Raw genomic sequence first — 18,731 nt, forward strand, 5'->3', positions numbered from 1 at the left:
TTGAAGTCAAGTTGCAATTAACTTCCGCGGCAGGCGCAGCTCCTGGTGGCGGCGGCACCAGAGCAGAAGCCGCCGCCTCGGAAGTCCGACGCCGGTGCGCCTGTTCCGGGGAGCCGTTCCCGGTCTCCGGCCCGCACTCGACAGCCACCGCCGCCCCCAGCGCCCATGCCTGAGTGAGTTGTGCTCCTTTGCCTCTCTTTTCCTCCCGACTTTCATCTCTGTCTCTTTTTTTTTTTTTTTCCGGGATCGATCCAAACTTCTTTGTAGCACCCACTCATGGCGCCCCTGGTTGGGGCGGCTCGGCTCCCCTCTCGTGGGCGCTGGCGGCAGGGGTCTGTCGAGCCCCTTCTCGCTCGCGCTGCCGGTAGAGTGGGGGAGAGCCCGCGGGATGGGGGACTCGAGGATGCCCGTCGTCCTCTCCCAGGGTGTGGGCACACTAACGCACCTGCCCGACAGACCCTGGCTGAACCAACTCCTTCGGGTCATCAGCGCGACCCCTTTTGGAAGAGGAAAGGGGAGTGGAAAAGACCGAAGGAAGCCCGCGGAGACGGGGAGAGCCTCCCGGTGCCCCTCCGAGCCGGGCTGGCGGAAAGGTGCCCCGAGGAGGACGCTGGGGAGTGGGGACGCTCCCCCGCCGGCTCGCCCGTCCGCTCAGCATCCTTCCCCGGTCCCTCTCCGCCTTCCTCCGCCCCCCGCCCGCGCGGCTGGCTGGGAGCGGCGGCGGACAGGGACCTGGGAAGTTTGTGGCAACTTCTCCTTCCCGGGAACCACTCGGGCGCCGGGGCGCTCAAGTTGGAGCCGGGAGTTTGAAAGCCGCGGCACTCGGCGTTGGCAGTCCTCGCTGGCTGTAGTGAGGCCGGTCCTGAAAAAGACTCCTGGAGTGAACGTGGGTTTGGAGATGGGCTGGAGGAAGGGAGAGGTGCTGCCCTCCTTGCAGGGACGGGGACATCACTGAGCAGCCACCACGGGGTCTCCCTCCTGCGGACCCGACCCGAGCGTGGCGGCTTTCTCCGTGCGCCCCGCAGCCGAGGCTCCCCGGGCGGCGGAACATGGGTTTGGGCAGCCACCGTGAGAGGGACGATGCAGGCAGGTGGCAGGTCCAGGAGTGACACGCGCGTACCGGGGACACGCACAGAGCAGGACTCTGGGTGACTCCAGAATACCGAGAGGGACTAGGGCTCTTGCTGGAGGTTTTGGCATGGACCTCCACTAGGGCATTGCAAATTTCACTTACAAGTGTCAACCACAGGGTCCCTTCCCAACGTGCCCTCGCTGGCAACTTTGACCTCTGGGCCCTTCCTCCGTGAACTTTCTCAGCGGCATTCCGCATTTCCAGGCGAACGGTGTAACGCTTGGACTTCCCATGGGTGTAAAAGAGGGAAAACAGAAAGACGTCCGGTTTTCAGGACCGAACCTGGGGTTCCATGCTTGCATCCTTGGAGGCCAGGCCACCTGACTTTCCCTAGAGGACAGAGTAGGGGGTAAGAAGGAGTAAAACTACACTGCTTGGTGCCAGGTTTTGTTCGGAGCAGTTCCTGAAATCTACAGGGTTTGTGCTGCTGACCCAGTCACTCATCCCGCTGAAACTTTATTGAAATTTACACCCTGTCTAAAGTGGATTTTTCTGAGATATCAGGAATGGAAGATTTATTCTATAGTCAAATGTAGCTGCAACACCTACTCCCCCACCCCCTACTTTAAGGCTGGAGAAAACCAAGGTTGAGGTGTTTGCTCTACAAACCTTTAATCTGCTATGTGGTACTGGTGCTATGATTTAGCAGCAGTTCTTTATTTCTATTGCATATTATTTTAGTAGAACAGTAGTACATTCATATACTGGCTGCTCCAGTCTGCTGGCAAACATTAGCATTCAAGCTTACATTTTTGACAAATGTGCAGACAGGAATAGCATGAATAGGCATCTTAAATATTAACAACCTAAGCATCTGTTGTGAAACAAATTTAATATATTTACTCTGTTTTTCTCACATTGTTAGAAAAGGTTATAATAAGTGCATAATTTCAACTTTAGTTTGCAGAAGTAACTGGCTGCATCTTTCACTACCTCTCCAAGTGTTTAACACAATCACCAGACATAAATACTTTAATTAACTTGGTTAGGCACATTATTAAATAGACTTTAAACAATGTGCATACTATGTAACAGTAGCAAAATATGTATCGTATTTCTGCATATTTTAAATGACTATGCATTTTATAAATATACCAGGCATGTTTATTCTTCATCTCCATTTGACACTTATTACTTCATGTTTTTTTCTAATGGAAACAATATTTTAAATGTAGAGTTGTTCAGTCATATGCAATACATAATATGTAAACAGTAGCTATAAAATACAAAGCACTGTTAAATTTGAGCATGGCTACATGTAACAAGATCGTACGAGAGAAATAAAAATCACTGCTCAATTTTGTATTCCTTTCTGAATAATGAATACAAATGATGTCTAATAAAGAACAAATAGGGATTTCCCTCCTAAAGTACTAGTGCCTTAAAATGTGTGGGGGGTAGGAGGGATGGAAGGGAGGGGGAAGATAAAGAAAACCTAAAGAACTTCCCAAAGTCTGAATAGCTATTTCCAGAATCAATGCATTCCTCATTTTCCCACAAGCTGAAATATGTAATAAATAATAGTTCTTTGTATGTAAAAGTATTCAAAAGGAATGCCTTTTGTTTAGTTGTTGTAATAAATTAATATATTCTTTGGTTGATAATCTACAAAAGTGGGTCTTTTGTTTCTCAGCATCTTAAACAAGAACAACCACAAAATGAATATTGGCTTATTTCTGCAAAGAAGTCTGTTGCCAGCTACGTGAACCTGCGAATTAATAAGATATGATATGCTGAGTGATGGTTAAGAAAGACTACATTAAGTTGGCAAAAACAGAACTATCTGGAGGAGGTTTTGAATTATTTTTTCAGGTGACAGGTTGTGGATTGTAAATTAGGCCTAAAAGGTCAGGTGACAGGCACCTGTTCCTCATTATTGTAAAAATCTTCTGGTTACAAACTCTATTAAGCTAAAGACAACATGGATATACAGTAGGGACTCTATAAAGCACTCTAGTGGCTTGTCATCTGCTCTGTAAATTTCCAAAAGGGCCATACATAGATATGCCCTGTACACAAACACATCATTTCTTTTAAGATGTGTTATCTTGGATGACTCTTACTAGTACTTGGGATTGGCGGAGTATGTAAAATAAATACATGTCACTGAATCAATCTTCAGACCATATCTAGACATGTTGTAGTCCAATGCAAACATATTTTTAAACCCTTCTTTTCTCTTTACAGTCCATTGATTAATTATCAGAATTTCTTCATGTTTTAAAGAACAGCCTCCCCAAATTGCCTTGTATAGTTTTTAGATCAGATGTGTTCCCATTTTAAATGATGCCATGAAATATTTTGCTCAGTACTTGTAATGTAAGGAGAAAAATAGTTGCTATCTACTGTCATAGCGTTGTGGCATATAGAAAATGGGAAGAAAACCACATTTTACATGAATGCTGTTAGGAAGCGCATCGTCATCTGATCCTCAAGCTTGCCACTTCTCTCAGCAGAGCTCAGTAATGTTTCTGTTAGAATTAAAGAGTATGATTTGATTTGCATGAATGGCTTACCTTTAGATATTTCAGGGAGCAGAATAAGCATACATACTGGATGGACCTAAATAGCACAAGGTGACAACAAAAGTAAAGGTTCCAGTTGCTTTTAATTAGCCAAGGAGGAGGATTTTGAGTAAATTCTGTAATTCAGATGATTAAATTCTATATTTAATTTTGTTCTTTTCTCTCTCTCTTTTTTGGTTTTGTACAGTTATTGCTTATTCTATTAAGTATTTGGCTTTAGCATTTGTGGTCAGATTACAGAGCAGTCATTACTCTTGCTTTTCAAATTGATTTGGTTTCCAAACTCCAAAAGTCTGGGATGATTTTAACAAATTGGTTTACATTTTTGACAGAACAGAGTTAAGTTAATTAATAGATCAGGCACGAAAAATCCTCCACGGTAGGGTGTATTTTCTGGTAAAATGAAAGTTATGTTTCAGCATGATGAGCATCAGGCTTCAGTAATCTGTTCCTCGTGTGGAATGAACACTTCCTACTTCGAGCTAGCAGGCACCTACTGTTTATTTACGCTGCATTAAACTGACAGCTCAGCAATCAGAGGAAAAATATTACTTACCTTCCTGAAGTAAGTACCAGTTTATAGGTTAGTGCACGTATTTATATTCCTGTCACCACTAAATAACGGCTCTGTCTCCATTTTAATATCTACCTGTGCTATAATCCAGGGCCTCAGACTCTTCCCGGTTGGGGGTAGGGGTCGAAAGCAGGTTTTCTTATCATTTCCCAATGGCAAAACCTTAGAGAAAAGTATTTTCATCTCTGCCGTGTGAGAACCAGCTGGAAGCAATGTTATTTTACATACCTCAACTATAACATCAGAACCCCCAAAGAATCTGCATGCCACTTAAAATAGTCATCTGTTAGAGCAACCTCAGGACAAATACGTTCAAACACATTCAAGTGTGTGTTTTCTAAATTGACTTTCTACCAAGTTCCAAATAGGTTACTTAAATGCTTTGATTACTTAGATAATAACTTTGATAAAGTGTCTTCCCTCCCAAGTCTTAGATGGAATGTCTCAGTTTTTACTGGAAATCTTCAAATATAAGTACAAAGTAGGGCTCATTGATTGCTCGATACTGTTGGCTTCTCTCTGAAAATATTCTTGCCTCCTTTCTTGTTACTCTGTCAACCTTAAGATATGGGTGATTTCAACTTCCTTGTAATACTAAATGAATTTGTTGTTTTCTTTTACAATTAAAACCCCTTCTCTTTCAAACTCCTGGAAACATCAAAACACTGCTAAAATTGAATTATAAAACTTATGGTTAACTTGAGAAAATGCTTATTTTCACTTATATTCTATAAGTCCCTCTTATACTCATCGTCTACACATTGTCAACCTCTCATCACATATCTCATTGACATCAGAGCAGAAAGTGGTCTTAATACAGCATATAAATCAAATTTGTTACACAAGGTTCTTCTGCTTCTCTATACCAAAGAAAGAGTGTCTACTATGGTAATTTATATATCGTTCCTAAGTGCTATTCTCAATGGTAAGTCTATTTAAACTTGATGTCTTCATAGAATGTGATCAGCACATTAACACACATTATTTAATACTTTTGAACTTATGCCAGTGGTACCTTTTGCTGTTTATTTCTTTTAAAGTCTTTTTAAGATCAGATATTTCATTTCAGAGTAAATAGATAAAGATTGCGTGTGTATGTATTCAGGGTGAGATTTAGTAGCATAGCATTTCTCCAGCATATTGGCCTATTTTTTTATTCTTTCAAGTTATTCTTTATCACTTCCACTGATGTTGCTGTCTGAGGCTTGGTTCGTAATAGCAATTCTAATCATCTCTTTCAATGGACTTTCAAACATGTAGTTCAGTTGAGGCAGTGATCTAGTTAGGTTATGCGAGATGGAAATGAGTTAGCTGCTACCCTGGCACGTATGTCCCTAGATTCTCCTGAAATTTCAGTCCCGTTATTTGCCATTGGGTTGTGAAGTGTCTTGTAATTGAAAAATTAAGACGTGGTTCAGTTTCCAGTGGAGGGAAGATCTTTGCTGGATAAAACGTTGAACTGTGCAATCTTTTATGATGCTCGCCACTCGTTTTAGAACCTGCCTGTGATTGCACACATTTTGAGTACCTCAGGCTGCAGGTCGCCCCCCAAATGAAGCTGAAATGCTTGCAGAAGAAGCGGGTGTCAGGCTGCACCTGGTTGTGCCTTTATAAGAATGTCTGTAGATCTGCATTGCCCCCCCCCCTTTTCTCTAACCCTCCCCCCCAGGTGTGCAGGAAGTGGAGGGCGTTGTACAGGGTGAAGTGGGTGGACTCTACCCAGAGCTATGACCTGATTTGTGACGCACCCTCAGAACTGCAGTTAATGGTCCAACTGCTTCACAGGCAACTGGTAACCACCTCATTTGGGGATGCTTCTGCCTTGCTAGCACTGCCAGAGAGAACTTCCCTCACGGTCACCTCACCAGAGGCTACTTTTTGACAGCTCTCTTGTAGGGCTAGATTCAGAGAGCAGCTTCTGATACCTGGAGGGTAAGTGCCAGAAACGTTTCTGTCCATTCCATGTGGAGAAGCAGGGCTACAGCCACGGGGAGGGACAGGCGTTGAGTGTCTGGGGGGAGGTCTCTGTGTTGGGAGGTTGCTTTTTCTCAGCTAGAGATGATTTGAGACCAGATACCAACACAAATTTTTCAGTGGGCTTTTTTTTTGGGGGGGGGTGGGGAGGGGCAAAATAGGGTAGGAAGCTCCCATGGGAAGTTGCTAGACTGATCTTTCCTTGAGATATTTAAAGAAAAGGGAATTCTTGAGATGCAGTTTTTTCCAGGAAGCCAGGCGTAGAGTAAACTCGATTGCTAGATGTTCCTTTCTAAGTCTTCCTCAATGGTTTCTGTAATGCTGTTAAGAGCATGTAAATGAGAATTTGGCCTTTTAACGTTTATAATGTTAAGGACTTTAAGATAAAAGAGGTTTTATGTTATAAATATTTTATTGTAATAATTATTATAAATAAAATAGAACCCAGTGTACACGGATATCCTTTGACATGGAGATAGTCTTGAATATAGCAAATCCATAATTAGCTGTTTGATGTTGGATGCAATTGAGTTTTCCTGTTCCAGTGAACCAGACAATGGAAATCATTGGGAATTAACAACGCAGCTATGTGATTCTTGATAAAGCTAACCTTTCTGTCCCCATTCAAGTATTTTATCAGTGAATGAGGGGGCTAAACTAAAATGCTTACACTTGTAAATTGTAAAAGGATATACGGAATTGGTAAAAGAATCCCAGTGTTTCCCATTGTGTCTTTGCCCATTGAAGTGATGCCTAGGTATCCTATTTAACGTTAGACAGATTTCTCCAGACTCTGGGAGGAAATAACAATATTGCAATCGCTGTGCTTTATAAAACAAATCTTAGAGGTGGGCTCTTTTGAGCGGTTGAAAAAGACTCAAAAACAATTTAGAACATTATCTCAAAAGTCAAAAAATGACAGCCTTACTTTGTATGCAGTCATTGTATTTTAATAATACTGTACGCTTATTAGTGTTATTAGAGCAGTAGACAGTTAATTACAGCCTTTTCTGAGACATGTTAACTCTATATTAACAGCCATGTAAAAAAAAGAAAGAAAGAAAGAATGATGTATATGCTTACCTACAAGCTGCTGCTTGCTAGACTCTTAAAAATATCCTTTGAGAATGCATGCAGTCACATTTTGGTCCAGAATCATCAAAATGGTTTCTACTAAAACAACTGAATTTTAGAACTTTTCATTGGGATACAAAATTTTCTCCCTTTTTTTTTTCTCCCTTTTCTTGTAATGGGTATTGGTTGGATCACTTTTTGCCAGTAGCAGAAATTGCTGTCCCTCAGCAGTTTTTACCTTTCCCACATTATATTTTGAGATGCCTGCGTTTTCTTGGTTTCTGATGACTTTGGCCAGCCCACACCATGAAGAGCTTATGGAGTTGATTGAGTCCCTCTTAATAGTTGTATTTTGTGGAATCATTTTAGTCACTGTTCCTTGATCCAAGTTACGTTTCCTTAAAATGCTCCAAAACCTGCTACTTAAGATACACGTGAGCAGTTGATCACAGCAGTCGTTCTAAGACTATTTTATTTTCCAGATTTCAAACCTGGGTTTTTGCTTTGGCTTTTGGCATGGCAGAACAATGGGGGACCACCCAGAGGAGTTTGAAGCGGGACTTCGCCTTACTTACACAATTGTATCAAGTTGGTTGACTCTGTGAATTCCCTTGGTTAATCTGGACACGTAGACCTTGTAGCACTTAAAATTGCACTAGTATTCCCAACTTGATGATTTCTTAGGTGCTGCTTATATTTACTTCAAGAAGACATTAAACTACAAGAAAGAAATTCTCTGTAAGGTGCATGTCTCTGTTATATAAAATAGGAAAAAGTTCACAGTCAGTGTCCTGTGCCTTGCATAGTGAGCACTTATTAAAGATTTGCTAAATTAATAATAAAACAGAGAATTTAGCTTGTGCTGCAATAATGATTTAATGGGGGAGGGACCTTTCTCTCTAATTTTCTGTTTTTACTGGGGTTATCTGAACACTTAATCTGCACATGTCCGGCTTTCTGGATAATTGAATGTTTTTCTTCTTTAACTATGTGCTCTGTCATTTTTTTTGACAGTAGCACTGGGGTCTGTTTCATCCTCATTGTCTGACCTCAAGGATTAGGAGAAGTATCTCTGTTCAGGTCTGTGGTCCCTTGGTGTTTGGTTGTGGTAACAAATTGTATTAGAGTCAACATAGAGCCATCCCCTAGATGTGTACAGTTAGGCCACAATGGTCTTTCTGATATTCTGGGACCAAAAATACTATTTACCAGTGGCCCATGGCTGATGGGCCTCTCCCTATTCTTTCCTACAATAATGATTTTGTCCAGGGTCCCATTGCAAAAATATGAGCCATGGTTGCTGCATACAAATATATTTTTCATTATAACTCTATGTATTGCACTTTTAAATGTTTTAAGATTCAGGGTATTTATATTAATGGAAATTTCACTCTATTCCTTTAAATTAATACTAGAGTTCCAGTGGGGTTGTGTTAGCTGCATCTAAAGCATTCTGAAAAGTTCTGGGCATTCTAAGAAAGTTATCTAAAAAACACACTTCCTCTTTAAATTTATTTTCTTTTAAAAACGTGTGTGGGGCTATTTTGCAAGACAGTCCTATTTAGTTACAGAAAGGAAAGTATTCTTAAGCGGTACACTGCTGTGTGACCTATTCCATGATCATGCACATTCTGTCTCTTTAAAAACAGTCTCCTCTATTTGCCCTATTAATTGTTGATATGTTGCCATCCACGAGACAAAAATTAGAGCTGTAATTAAATAATCATGTGATGCTCCTTAGTGCCAGTGAGAGCAAACTCATTTTTCCAGGCCCTGATGGTCACTGATTATTGTATTACTACTGGCTTGCCTTATTTATTTTTTTCTTCATGATTCTCTATCTGTAGCTTACTTAACTGCTGTCCTTCTCTTCAAAATTAAAGAAAGTAGAGAACATTCAGCCAGTTAATTGGCTAGACATCCTCAGAGATATAAGGTAGACATACCTTTTTTTTGCTTTTGGTCACCTGGCAGGTTCTTTTGGGAGGCTACATCAGTGGTGTGGTTGCCTGCCATTTAATTTACACTGGTGTTTTGGCTGGGATGGAGGCATATGGGGAATGCCAGGAGAATTACAAAAGGAGCTGGGTATTAAAATTCAGAAATGATTAAAATTGAAATAAAAGGATGCTGCTTCTTTGCCAGTACTCTGGCAGTCATAATGACACATAGAGATTAGTTTCCACCTTCATCTTTTCCTTCTTTCTCATTTCCTCTTGTTTATTGTTGACACATTTTCCTTATGTCTGCCTCCCGTCTCTGTATCTTTTTTGCACCATTATGCATTCCTACTTCTCTCTCTTTCCTTAAGCAGGGAGAAGCCTACTTAACCTTATTATAACAATAACAGAATAGGTTATTAATATTTAATATGCACATGATTAAAATTTCTCTCCCTTAAACATAGGTCAGCTGTATTATTATTAACCAGCATGTAATTTTTCATTTAAAATATTCTTCTTCTGCCCTTGCTGTTTCTGAAATGTGGTCTACTTTAGTAGTGATTTAATACCTAATGTTTGGAAAACTGTGGTGGGCTAGTGAGAAAAGAACTTACCAGTCATGGATAATCAATTATGCATGAATTCAAATGTAACAGATGGAATCTGGTGAGTTAAAGTTTCTCTTTGCCTTAATGTGTTTTTTTTATTTGTTTGTTTGACACCTGTCTCCTATATAGATAAACATCTCATGTAACAAGTGAGAAATTTTCTTATATATTTATATTCCCTTTAAAGTGAACTTGATTTTTTAAAGAGCAGAGAGTTTTTTATGTGGCCCTTAAAGATGATCAGATTCTTTTCCATCACTTTATAGATACAGAACCTGATCCTGTTTGACCTAGGAAGGTTCACTCAGCTAGCTAGTAGAGGAAGGAGCAAGCCCCAGTCCAGGCTCTCTGCCTTCTGTCCACTGCTTTACCCACTGTCATTTATCCTCTTTTGTGGGAGTTGCTTCATAATAGAGGAGCTATACTAACTCTGGATCTTAAAGAATTTCTAATGAAGACTGTGGTAGACTAGTTTCAAATTGTGTAATCTTCTGTCTGAAGACATGCAAACAGTACCTGTGAACATATATCATATTATGTTGACTGCATGTTATATCCACATTTATTCATACCTGGATATTGGCCAAACAATTGAATTTCCCAAATCTATAGAGAATGCCCCAACATTTGGTTTATATCCTAACCTGCCGCACATGCCTTTACACTTGTAATGTTGTAAATTTTTAGTGACAAAACCCCTTGGTGCAAAGCATACTAATTTTTGAAGCCTTGTTATCTTCATGGAGATATAAATTTAATTTTAATTAAGTATAGTGTGAATGTATAGTGTTTTTTTTCAGTTGTAGAAATAATACAATGATGGGGATTGTCCATCTTTAAAGCAATACAGTCACAAAACAGTTTCAAGCTGGTCCCCATCAAGATTTTTTTCATAAATATGCTGTTTGTTTCTCTCAAGTGTATTCATGTGTATATATTTTTAAAATACAAATGAAAATAGTCTTTAGAGAATAAAAATAAATGATTAAAAAATAGCCTAAAGGCTCACTTGTTCTGTTTTTATAGTTATACAGAAGCATTATTTATCAACTTTTTGCTTCATATCAGCTGGAAATTTGCATATATATTTATAGTTCATGTTAGTTACTTAATGAATTAAATTCCACAATAAACACACTAATAAATAGACACCTGAAAAATAGGTAACTTGATATGTCCAGCTACAGCTATACTGTGAAACTATGTTTGTAGTATTTTATTTATGCTTTTATACATAATAAATATGTAATTTTAGTTTGGCTTTCCTATGTATTAATGTCTCTTAATCATGAATCAAAAATATATAAGTAGGTAAGAACTTCTATAAGATATAATTTACATATGAATTTCCAATACATTAAAAACTCATTCATAAAGAAGTTCCCTAATGTAAAATAAATATGAAATCAGTAAGAATAGATGATAGGAAACAGAATACAGGACAATATGTTATAGAAAAAGATAATATAAATTATTGCATGCTGAAGTAAATACTTTAATCCTAATTATCATCACTAAAAAGTGACTGGAAATTAAATTTGAAAGACTTTTAGGCTTTTTTTAAACAAAAATTATATTCTTATTTAAAATTCGAATTTAAAGTCTTTATACAGAGACATTTTATAAATTATTACATAGACTAAATTCATACAATTGTTACACATCTGGGGCTGTACTGCATAGAAATGTTCATCACTCTTAAGTACTGTTAATTGGAAGGGTCTACTATTTTAGGAATATAGTTAATTTTTACTCATTTGAAAAACATCCAAAAAGAATTTTTGGACTTTAGGTACTCTTGTTTGTTTGTTTATGTTTCATTCTCATCTTTTGCAAAAATACAATAGTACAGAATAAAATCTGAAAAGAGAACAGTTTTCTTGCATTATAGGACCATCAAATTACCTACTTTGGGTGGGATCTTGGTCTCTAATTACAAATCCATGTTAATTATCCTTGGGTCAGGTATTCATCATAAGAATTAATTATCTTGCATAGGCTGGACTGTGGCTGTTGGCGGGTAAGGACAAAGCAATGGAAGGTTGTCGGTGAACACAGGGTTGTTTAGTACGTTGTAGCTCATTGTTCTCCTTGGCACGATAGTTTCATGATAATATATATCTGCCAAACTTAGGAATAGGTAAAAAATTGGTTTGTTTTAGTTTTTTGGTTAAAAAATTTTTAATTGGGGTAAAAGATGTATAACATAAAATATGCCATTTTGACAATTTTTAAGTGCACAATTCAGTGGCATTAATTCTGTTCACACTGTTGTGGAACCATCAACACAATCTGCTTCCAAATCTTTTCCATCATCCCCAATAGAATGTGCTTTACTTCTGAATGAACGTCTTCCTTGCTTCAACAAATTTCAAGCATTGCAGTGGAAGGTAGTCCCAGTCCAGGTGTGATACAGTTCCTTCTGGTGGTGGCTTTCCTTCCTGATGGACAACTCCTGTCCATTGCCTTGTGGTGATGGGCACAGCAGTACAATATCAGAAACTCCCTCTGGCTGATACTCCCCACACAGATCTGAACTAGGATTCAGGTGCATCAGATCCTCAAACTGTTTCCCCCTCCAGTTAAGCCAGGAAAGATTAGTGATGACATTCGCATCACTAAGAAGATTTGGTTATGTCTTGGCTAAACCAGTTGATTGGGAATAGGCTGCTGTTAGACTTTGTTGGAATTAAAATCCCCTGAGCTTCCCAAGAGCATTACATGGCAGCTAGTGCTGTGAGGACCTGTCACTGGCTCTTGGGAATGGACAACGTGAATACTTCAGTTCTGCTTAAGTGCAGTGACTTAGTCTGGAAATAAGTGGAACAGTGTTCAGCTGTCCCAGGAGAATCTCACTCCAGGTTGAAGTTTTTTTCAGGAGAAAACTCATGCCCAACTATGTTGACAAAAGAAATAGAGGAAACTGGGATGCTTCTGGCTCCAGTAAATAACAGGCTGGTTTTAGAACTTTACTTCCATGTGTAATTTTGTGGTTAGTCACTTCTGTCTGTGATGGTAAATCACATACCTTTACAGGATTTCTGGCACCTTCGTAAATCTCAAGCAAGTGCAACATGCTCATTTATCTTGGTTCCTCAAATGGCATTTCTTTAATTGACAAATCAATGATCTAATAGCTTGCCCCCCCTCCTCTTTTTTTTTAATTTAGTGGCTTGCCTGCACATATATTTCTTAAATTTTGGAGAGAGTGCTGGTTCCTAGCACAACTTTAACTTTTCCAAGTGAACTCAGGATTGGGTTAAAAACTTCACTTGAGGATGCCCTAGCAGGTATATTTGATTTTCTATCTTCAACATATTACCTAACCCAGTGGATGCCAATCTGGGCTGTAATTGGAATCACCCTGGGAGCTCTCAACAACTGAATGCCTGGCCATTGCATTGGGGTGGAGCGTGGACATCTGGCTTACGGAAGGAGCTCCTCAGGTGATGTTAACCTGAAGCCCATTTTGAGAGCCACTGAGCTAACTTCTGATCCTGGCACCTGGCTTTACTTTCTAAGACGGCAAGACTCTTCCTAAGATTTCGTATAAAAATAGTTCTAGGGTTCCTTTCCCTGTGATGGCTGGCACTTGTGAGAGACTCCAGAAATACAGAGGTAAATATTTAACACCCTCAAGGTGCTCACAGACTTGCAGTTTGGAGGGGTAGACATGTAAATATGGAATGTCACACTGAAGGACAGGTGGTATGATGGAACATCAAGAAGGATGTAAGGAAAGCTGGAGAAGGCTTTGGACAGAAGAGTGGAATCAAGCTTCATACTAAGAATATGGCAGAAGGGAGGCCCCAGGTGAGAAGCGGAAGGAAGGGCACTCCAGCAGCAATTCGGGGGGAAAATGAGGCAAGCTGAAACTGTAAGCATTCTGGTGGTGATATCTACATTAGAGGACTCAACAGCCATCACAGGAATCCTTCCCTCTACCTACTCAATTTTCAGATCTAAGTCTTGATAGAGATACCACTTTTAATGGAGTTATTACCGTTGTGTCTTAAGGTTATGATCCATACTGATATCTATGGAAAGAAAGATAGCTTTCAAAAAATTTTCCCAATACATTTTTGCTAAAAAAATAAAAAATTGGGGGTGAGGGTTGTAATATTTCTGGGTAAAAGGCCCAAATAGTTTGTCAGGTTCTAGAAGCCAACTACAATGGTTGTTCCTTTCCCTTACCCAGTTTTCCCAAAATTAGCATTAAACATTGGCCTCCCTTTGCTCGGCTTTCATAATGACCTTTTTCTATTAAAACCATATCACAAATTACCAGTGGGTATTTACATCCACCCCAATGTAATTAGGAAACAACTCTTGATCACTATCAGTCTGGCTATAATGGAAACCCCACCTATTAGGGGAAAAAACACAAAGAAAAAAACCTTGCCCCATATTTAGAGTTTATTATCATTGCTCTGTTATCTCCCCTGAAACATATTCAAGCTTCTTGCTGTTATTTTCTGCGGTATACCATTATTTGTTTGGTATCTGGATGCCTCCCAGTTTGAGTAGGTACCTACATTAAAGCTTCCAAAAGACCCGTTTCTAATGGCAACTATGCTTATGTAATGTGGGGGTAGAAGCGAGGAAGGGGAATGACTTTGTGACTTTTAACTTCGCCTATGAGCTATTGAAATGCTCATGGAAAGCAGCATTTAGGGTAAATGCATATTATTCCAAATGTACTACAGGACCCTTTCAAATACAGACGGGCTAGAAAGTCGTCTTAAATTCATGTGCAGTGGCACACAAACCTCATTGCATGCACCTTTACAGATCTATGGGCTTATTCTAAAATGGAAAATGATTTCCATTTGGACATTATTAGGATGTCTAAAAGCCACTCAGCACCTCTAAGACTCCTGACCAGGCCCTGGATTTACTTAATCATCTTTAGAGAAGTTCACTAGATAAGTGCTGTCCAATAGATCTTTCAGCAATGGTGGAAATGTTTTATATCCTACACTGCCCAATACCCACCTAGAGCTATTAAACACTTGAAATGTGGGACTCAAATTGTCAGTTTTATTTAATGTCAGTGAATTCAAATTTAAGTGATATAGCCACCTTCCCCACCGTTACTTCCTTTTGCAATTCTCTAGAAGGAATTGTGACTGCAATTAGCAGTAGGAGTTGGTTGCTAGTGACACTGAGCTTTTTGCTCTCATTTATTTATTCATAATGTAAATATTGCAAGGACCGCATAAGAATTCCTGGTAATGTGGCAGTGAGCAAGACGCGTGGTCTCTGTTCTCAGAGGGCTTACAGTCTAGTATGGGAGACACTTATTAACCCAATAACGATCCAGCTCGTTAATTGATTAAGACTGTGATGACTTACAAGAGAGAAATGCTAGAGGCTATGAGAGTATAAAATGGGGGCTATGCTTTCTTGTCAGATTAGTCAGAAAGTTTAATCAGAGTTTCGTTTGTTCACTAAAACAAGAAAAGCATGAGACAGCTTCCCTTCCCCAAGTTCAAGGCTGGGTCAAGTTGGCTGCAGGACGCAGGGCTCTCAGAGTAGAAGTGTGCCTTGCCATGACCTCCAAAGATGTGGGGTCTGTCTGATTAAGCTGCACGCATACCCACACTGCAAACTTCTGAACTTGAGCAAGCAGATTCTGTCTTAAACTATGCAGTTGTGATGATGTCAGTCACAGATAAGATGTGAGAAGAAGGGTGCAAATGTTTACAGGATATTGCATTTCCTCTCTAATATATGTTTTGACAGTGGTGTTTGGGCTCCAGCCCCAGCTTTTTCCTCTCTGCTCTTACAAATTTGTATTTGGTCTATTCAAGCAACGGTGTGGAAATCAGTCCTGACATCCCAGACAGACAAAATGAGACACATGACAGCAAAACATATGGCTCAAATAGACATCCTTATATGGCCAACACAGACCATATTCCCAGAAATTCATAGATGGAAAACACCACCTGCAGCTAAAGCCAAAAAACAAAGAGTTGACACGACAAAAAGAGCAATATGCTACGTAAATGGTGCTGCTTTAAAAATGTAGGGAGATAGCCAACTGTATTTGAATTTAAAAAGATGGGGAAAAAATGTCCTTAGAAAGTGCTATGGCGGTAAGCATTGCTTTGCTAACACAGTCACTGGCGGAGTTGCCATATCTTAAAAGCGTTCAAATTCTAAATGCTTTCTCTGTTTATTACAAATGTATGTGCTATTCAGAACTCTGAATGTGTTTTAATGCTTTCGGATATCTGCCTGCATATTTATCTTAATACGTTGCCATCTGAAAACATGCAGTAGTCCTTTCATTATTAAGTTAAAAGAATCTTGTATATCTGTTACAATATTTTATCTTTGCTACTCTTTTTGTAGCCAGTCTGAATGCCTTCTTTATGGGATAAAAAAATTGATGTGCTTTTTACCTGTACATCACACATGAAATAGTTCATGTATTGCACTTGTACTATTTCTTGTTCCTGAAGTTGACTCTTTTGATATCTAGATTTATAAAGTTTACTTTGTTTTAACTTCTTCCAATACTTGCTTGCATCTTTATCTCCAGATATAAGATGCCTGTGTAGAATCAAATGTTTTCCCCCTAGATAATTTATCCTCACACATGTCCTGAGTAGTGTCATTTTTCTAACTATCTTTCTTTTTTTCTTCATTTATTTTAACCTGGGTTTACACTGACCAGTGCTCAGTGGCTATAATGAGTATTCTAAGGGGAAGATAATTTATAGTAATTAAGTTTATCATTGTCCTATTTGACTTGGAGGGCATAAACCTTTGTGTATCACTTATGTCATTTCTTACAATCATACAGTTCTAACATAAAGGATGGGCTTGAGGGGAAATGAGTATGTATTTGTGAATAATAAATTCATAATTGTACTACATCATTATTCTTTATAATAAAGTCATTATTAGATATTTTATGCTCATTTATTCTGTTTATCATTTTCCAAGTCCATGTTCATCCTTATTACACACTTTTATGTTTTGTGTTTGAGAATTAGTTTGTAATTCCTGAATAAAAGATGCTATTCAAATTTAAAGATTACTGTTTTAATTCCCACATTTCATTAGCATTGGCCAAGTCATTAGGAGCCTAAGGCAATCAGGAAGCAGTTTCTGTCTTATTTACTGTGTAAATGATAGGATAAACTTATTTACATTTTATTCCAATGTGTCTTAATATTGATATTTTCAGTAACCATTTTTTGGTCTTCTCTTTGCTCAAATTTTGTTTTCGCTCAAAAACTATTTTTCTTCTTTTAAAAACACTCAACTTCAGGTGAAGTTGCATGGATAATTTTTTTTGTAGTCTAGAATTTTTCTTAGGTTTTTTTTTTTATGTTGCTATTTTTGTAAATTTGTCAGTGTGACACTAGAATGCACTGTCCCTACTGAAAACCAGGCAGGAAAGCATGTCAGGCATCACCAGTTTGAAGCAACTAGTCACACATTCATCTTGGAAATTCCTAACTTAACCTATCATGTTGCAAAAATCATTATCGAAATAATTCATTGCTATCTGCTTTTCTTTTAAATATTTCCTTATTTGTTATATTTCTTACACTTCAATTAGAATATTCTCCGTATTTCCCCACATTTCAACTTTTAAAAATGTGATCTCATTTTTTTCCCTTGTTTTGTGATGCTGTCATTTATTATCACATGTTCTTTCTTTTGCTCAAGGCTTGGGTTTATATGTGCCAAGATTCATGGTTGCCTTCCTTGATTTTGACTAACCTTTCCGGTTTGTGGGTGAAACTTGGGGGCCATTAGAGTGATATATTTTCATTGTGTCTCTCCTAAACTTGTCCTCCCCAGGAGGCCATTATTTCTTATACTTTATCTTCTACTTTACCTTCTGCTTTTCTTAGATTTCTAATGTAAACAGTGCCTCTAAGTGTGTATTGGTAGCTTTAAAGAGCTTAATTTGCATATTTTCCTCTTATCTCAGTACTTGTGTTAACTTGTTGCTTTTTTATGAGTAACAAAATGTTTATCTGACTGATTTTTTTTCTCTCTTCCTTACTAGTATATTCTGAAAAAATAATTCTTACATTTTTGTTTTTGTTTAATGATTAACTGCCTTCAGGGACGGAGATGTTAGTGTTCAAACCTAAGTGATAAACACTGCATCTCTATTTGGGTGAGATAGTAATGTTCTTCATTTTTTAATAGGAATTACATTTAATAGATTATCTCAATAAGAGGATCTTACGTATGAGCTAATGACCATTTATTTAACTGGGTAACTTACCCCAGATTGCAGAAGTATTTATTGCAACAACAGATGTATTTACCCACCCAAACTTTCTTGTCTTTCGCTGGTGTGAAATTAGTTTAAGGATGGTGGTATCTTTCCCTTTTTAATAACAAGTCAGGTCTCTCTTATTAAGTGACCCAAATTTTGTTGAACGCGGCCACTACAGGCCACGTATTTCTCCCTCCAACGTGATTTCTGGCTCAGAAGCGAGGGAGTTTTGAACCTACCTCTGACTTGTATAGAAAGCTCTTACCCTTGTGGCTTTAACGTTGGCTCTAGAAATACTTTAGGACTCGTCCTCTTTGAGGGTCAATATTCCCGAGACCGTTTTAAGGATCTTGGCCTTGATCCCTCTGCGAATGTGGCTGCACCCGCCGCGCTTCTCCGGAGAGCTCTCCCTCCGGAGGGTCCCCTCCAGTCACTTCCTCAGTCCCCCCATCTCAGTAACCTACGCCTGTCACCTGCGGGTCCGGGCCCCTCTCCCGCGGGGCCGGTGCGCCCTCCCCTCCCCTGCGCCTGTGCCTGGGGTGCCCGCCTGCGGCGCTCCGGACCGACTCCTTTTTGTGGCTTTGGTGGCGCGTGGGCGGGTGGTGAGCTTTCCCCCTGGCCCTCGCCCCCTCCTCCTCATTATTTCC

At 39.3% G+C, this 18,731-nt stretch overlaps 1 protein-coding gene across 1 annotated transcript in view; it reads left to right on the plus strand.

Annotated features, from left to right (window-relative positions):
- Positions 1-41: 41 nt before the first annotated feature.
- Positions 42-18,731, plus strand: part of SATB1 (SATB homeobox 1) — a 102,125-nt gene continuing 83,435 nt past the window's right edge. The window contains exon 1 of the mRNA XM_014450472.2: positions 42-173. The gene's annotated coding sequence lies outside the window, so the exon portion shown is untranslated. The remainder of the gene's footprint in view (positions 174-18,731) is intronic.

Source organism: Myotis lucifugus, unplaced genomic scaffold (genome assembly GCF_000147115.1).
Source record: "Myotis lucifugus unplaced genomic scaffold, Myoluc2.0 scaffold_8, whole genome shotgun sequence".
NCBI classification, from domain to species: Eukaryota; Metazoa; Chordata; class Mammalia; order Chiroptera; family Vespertilionidae; genus Myotis; species Myotis lucifugus.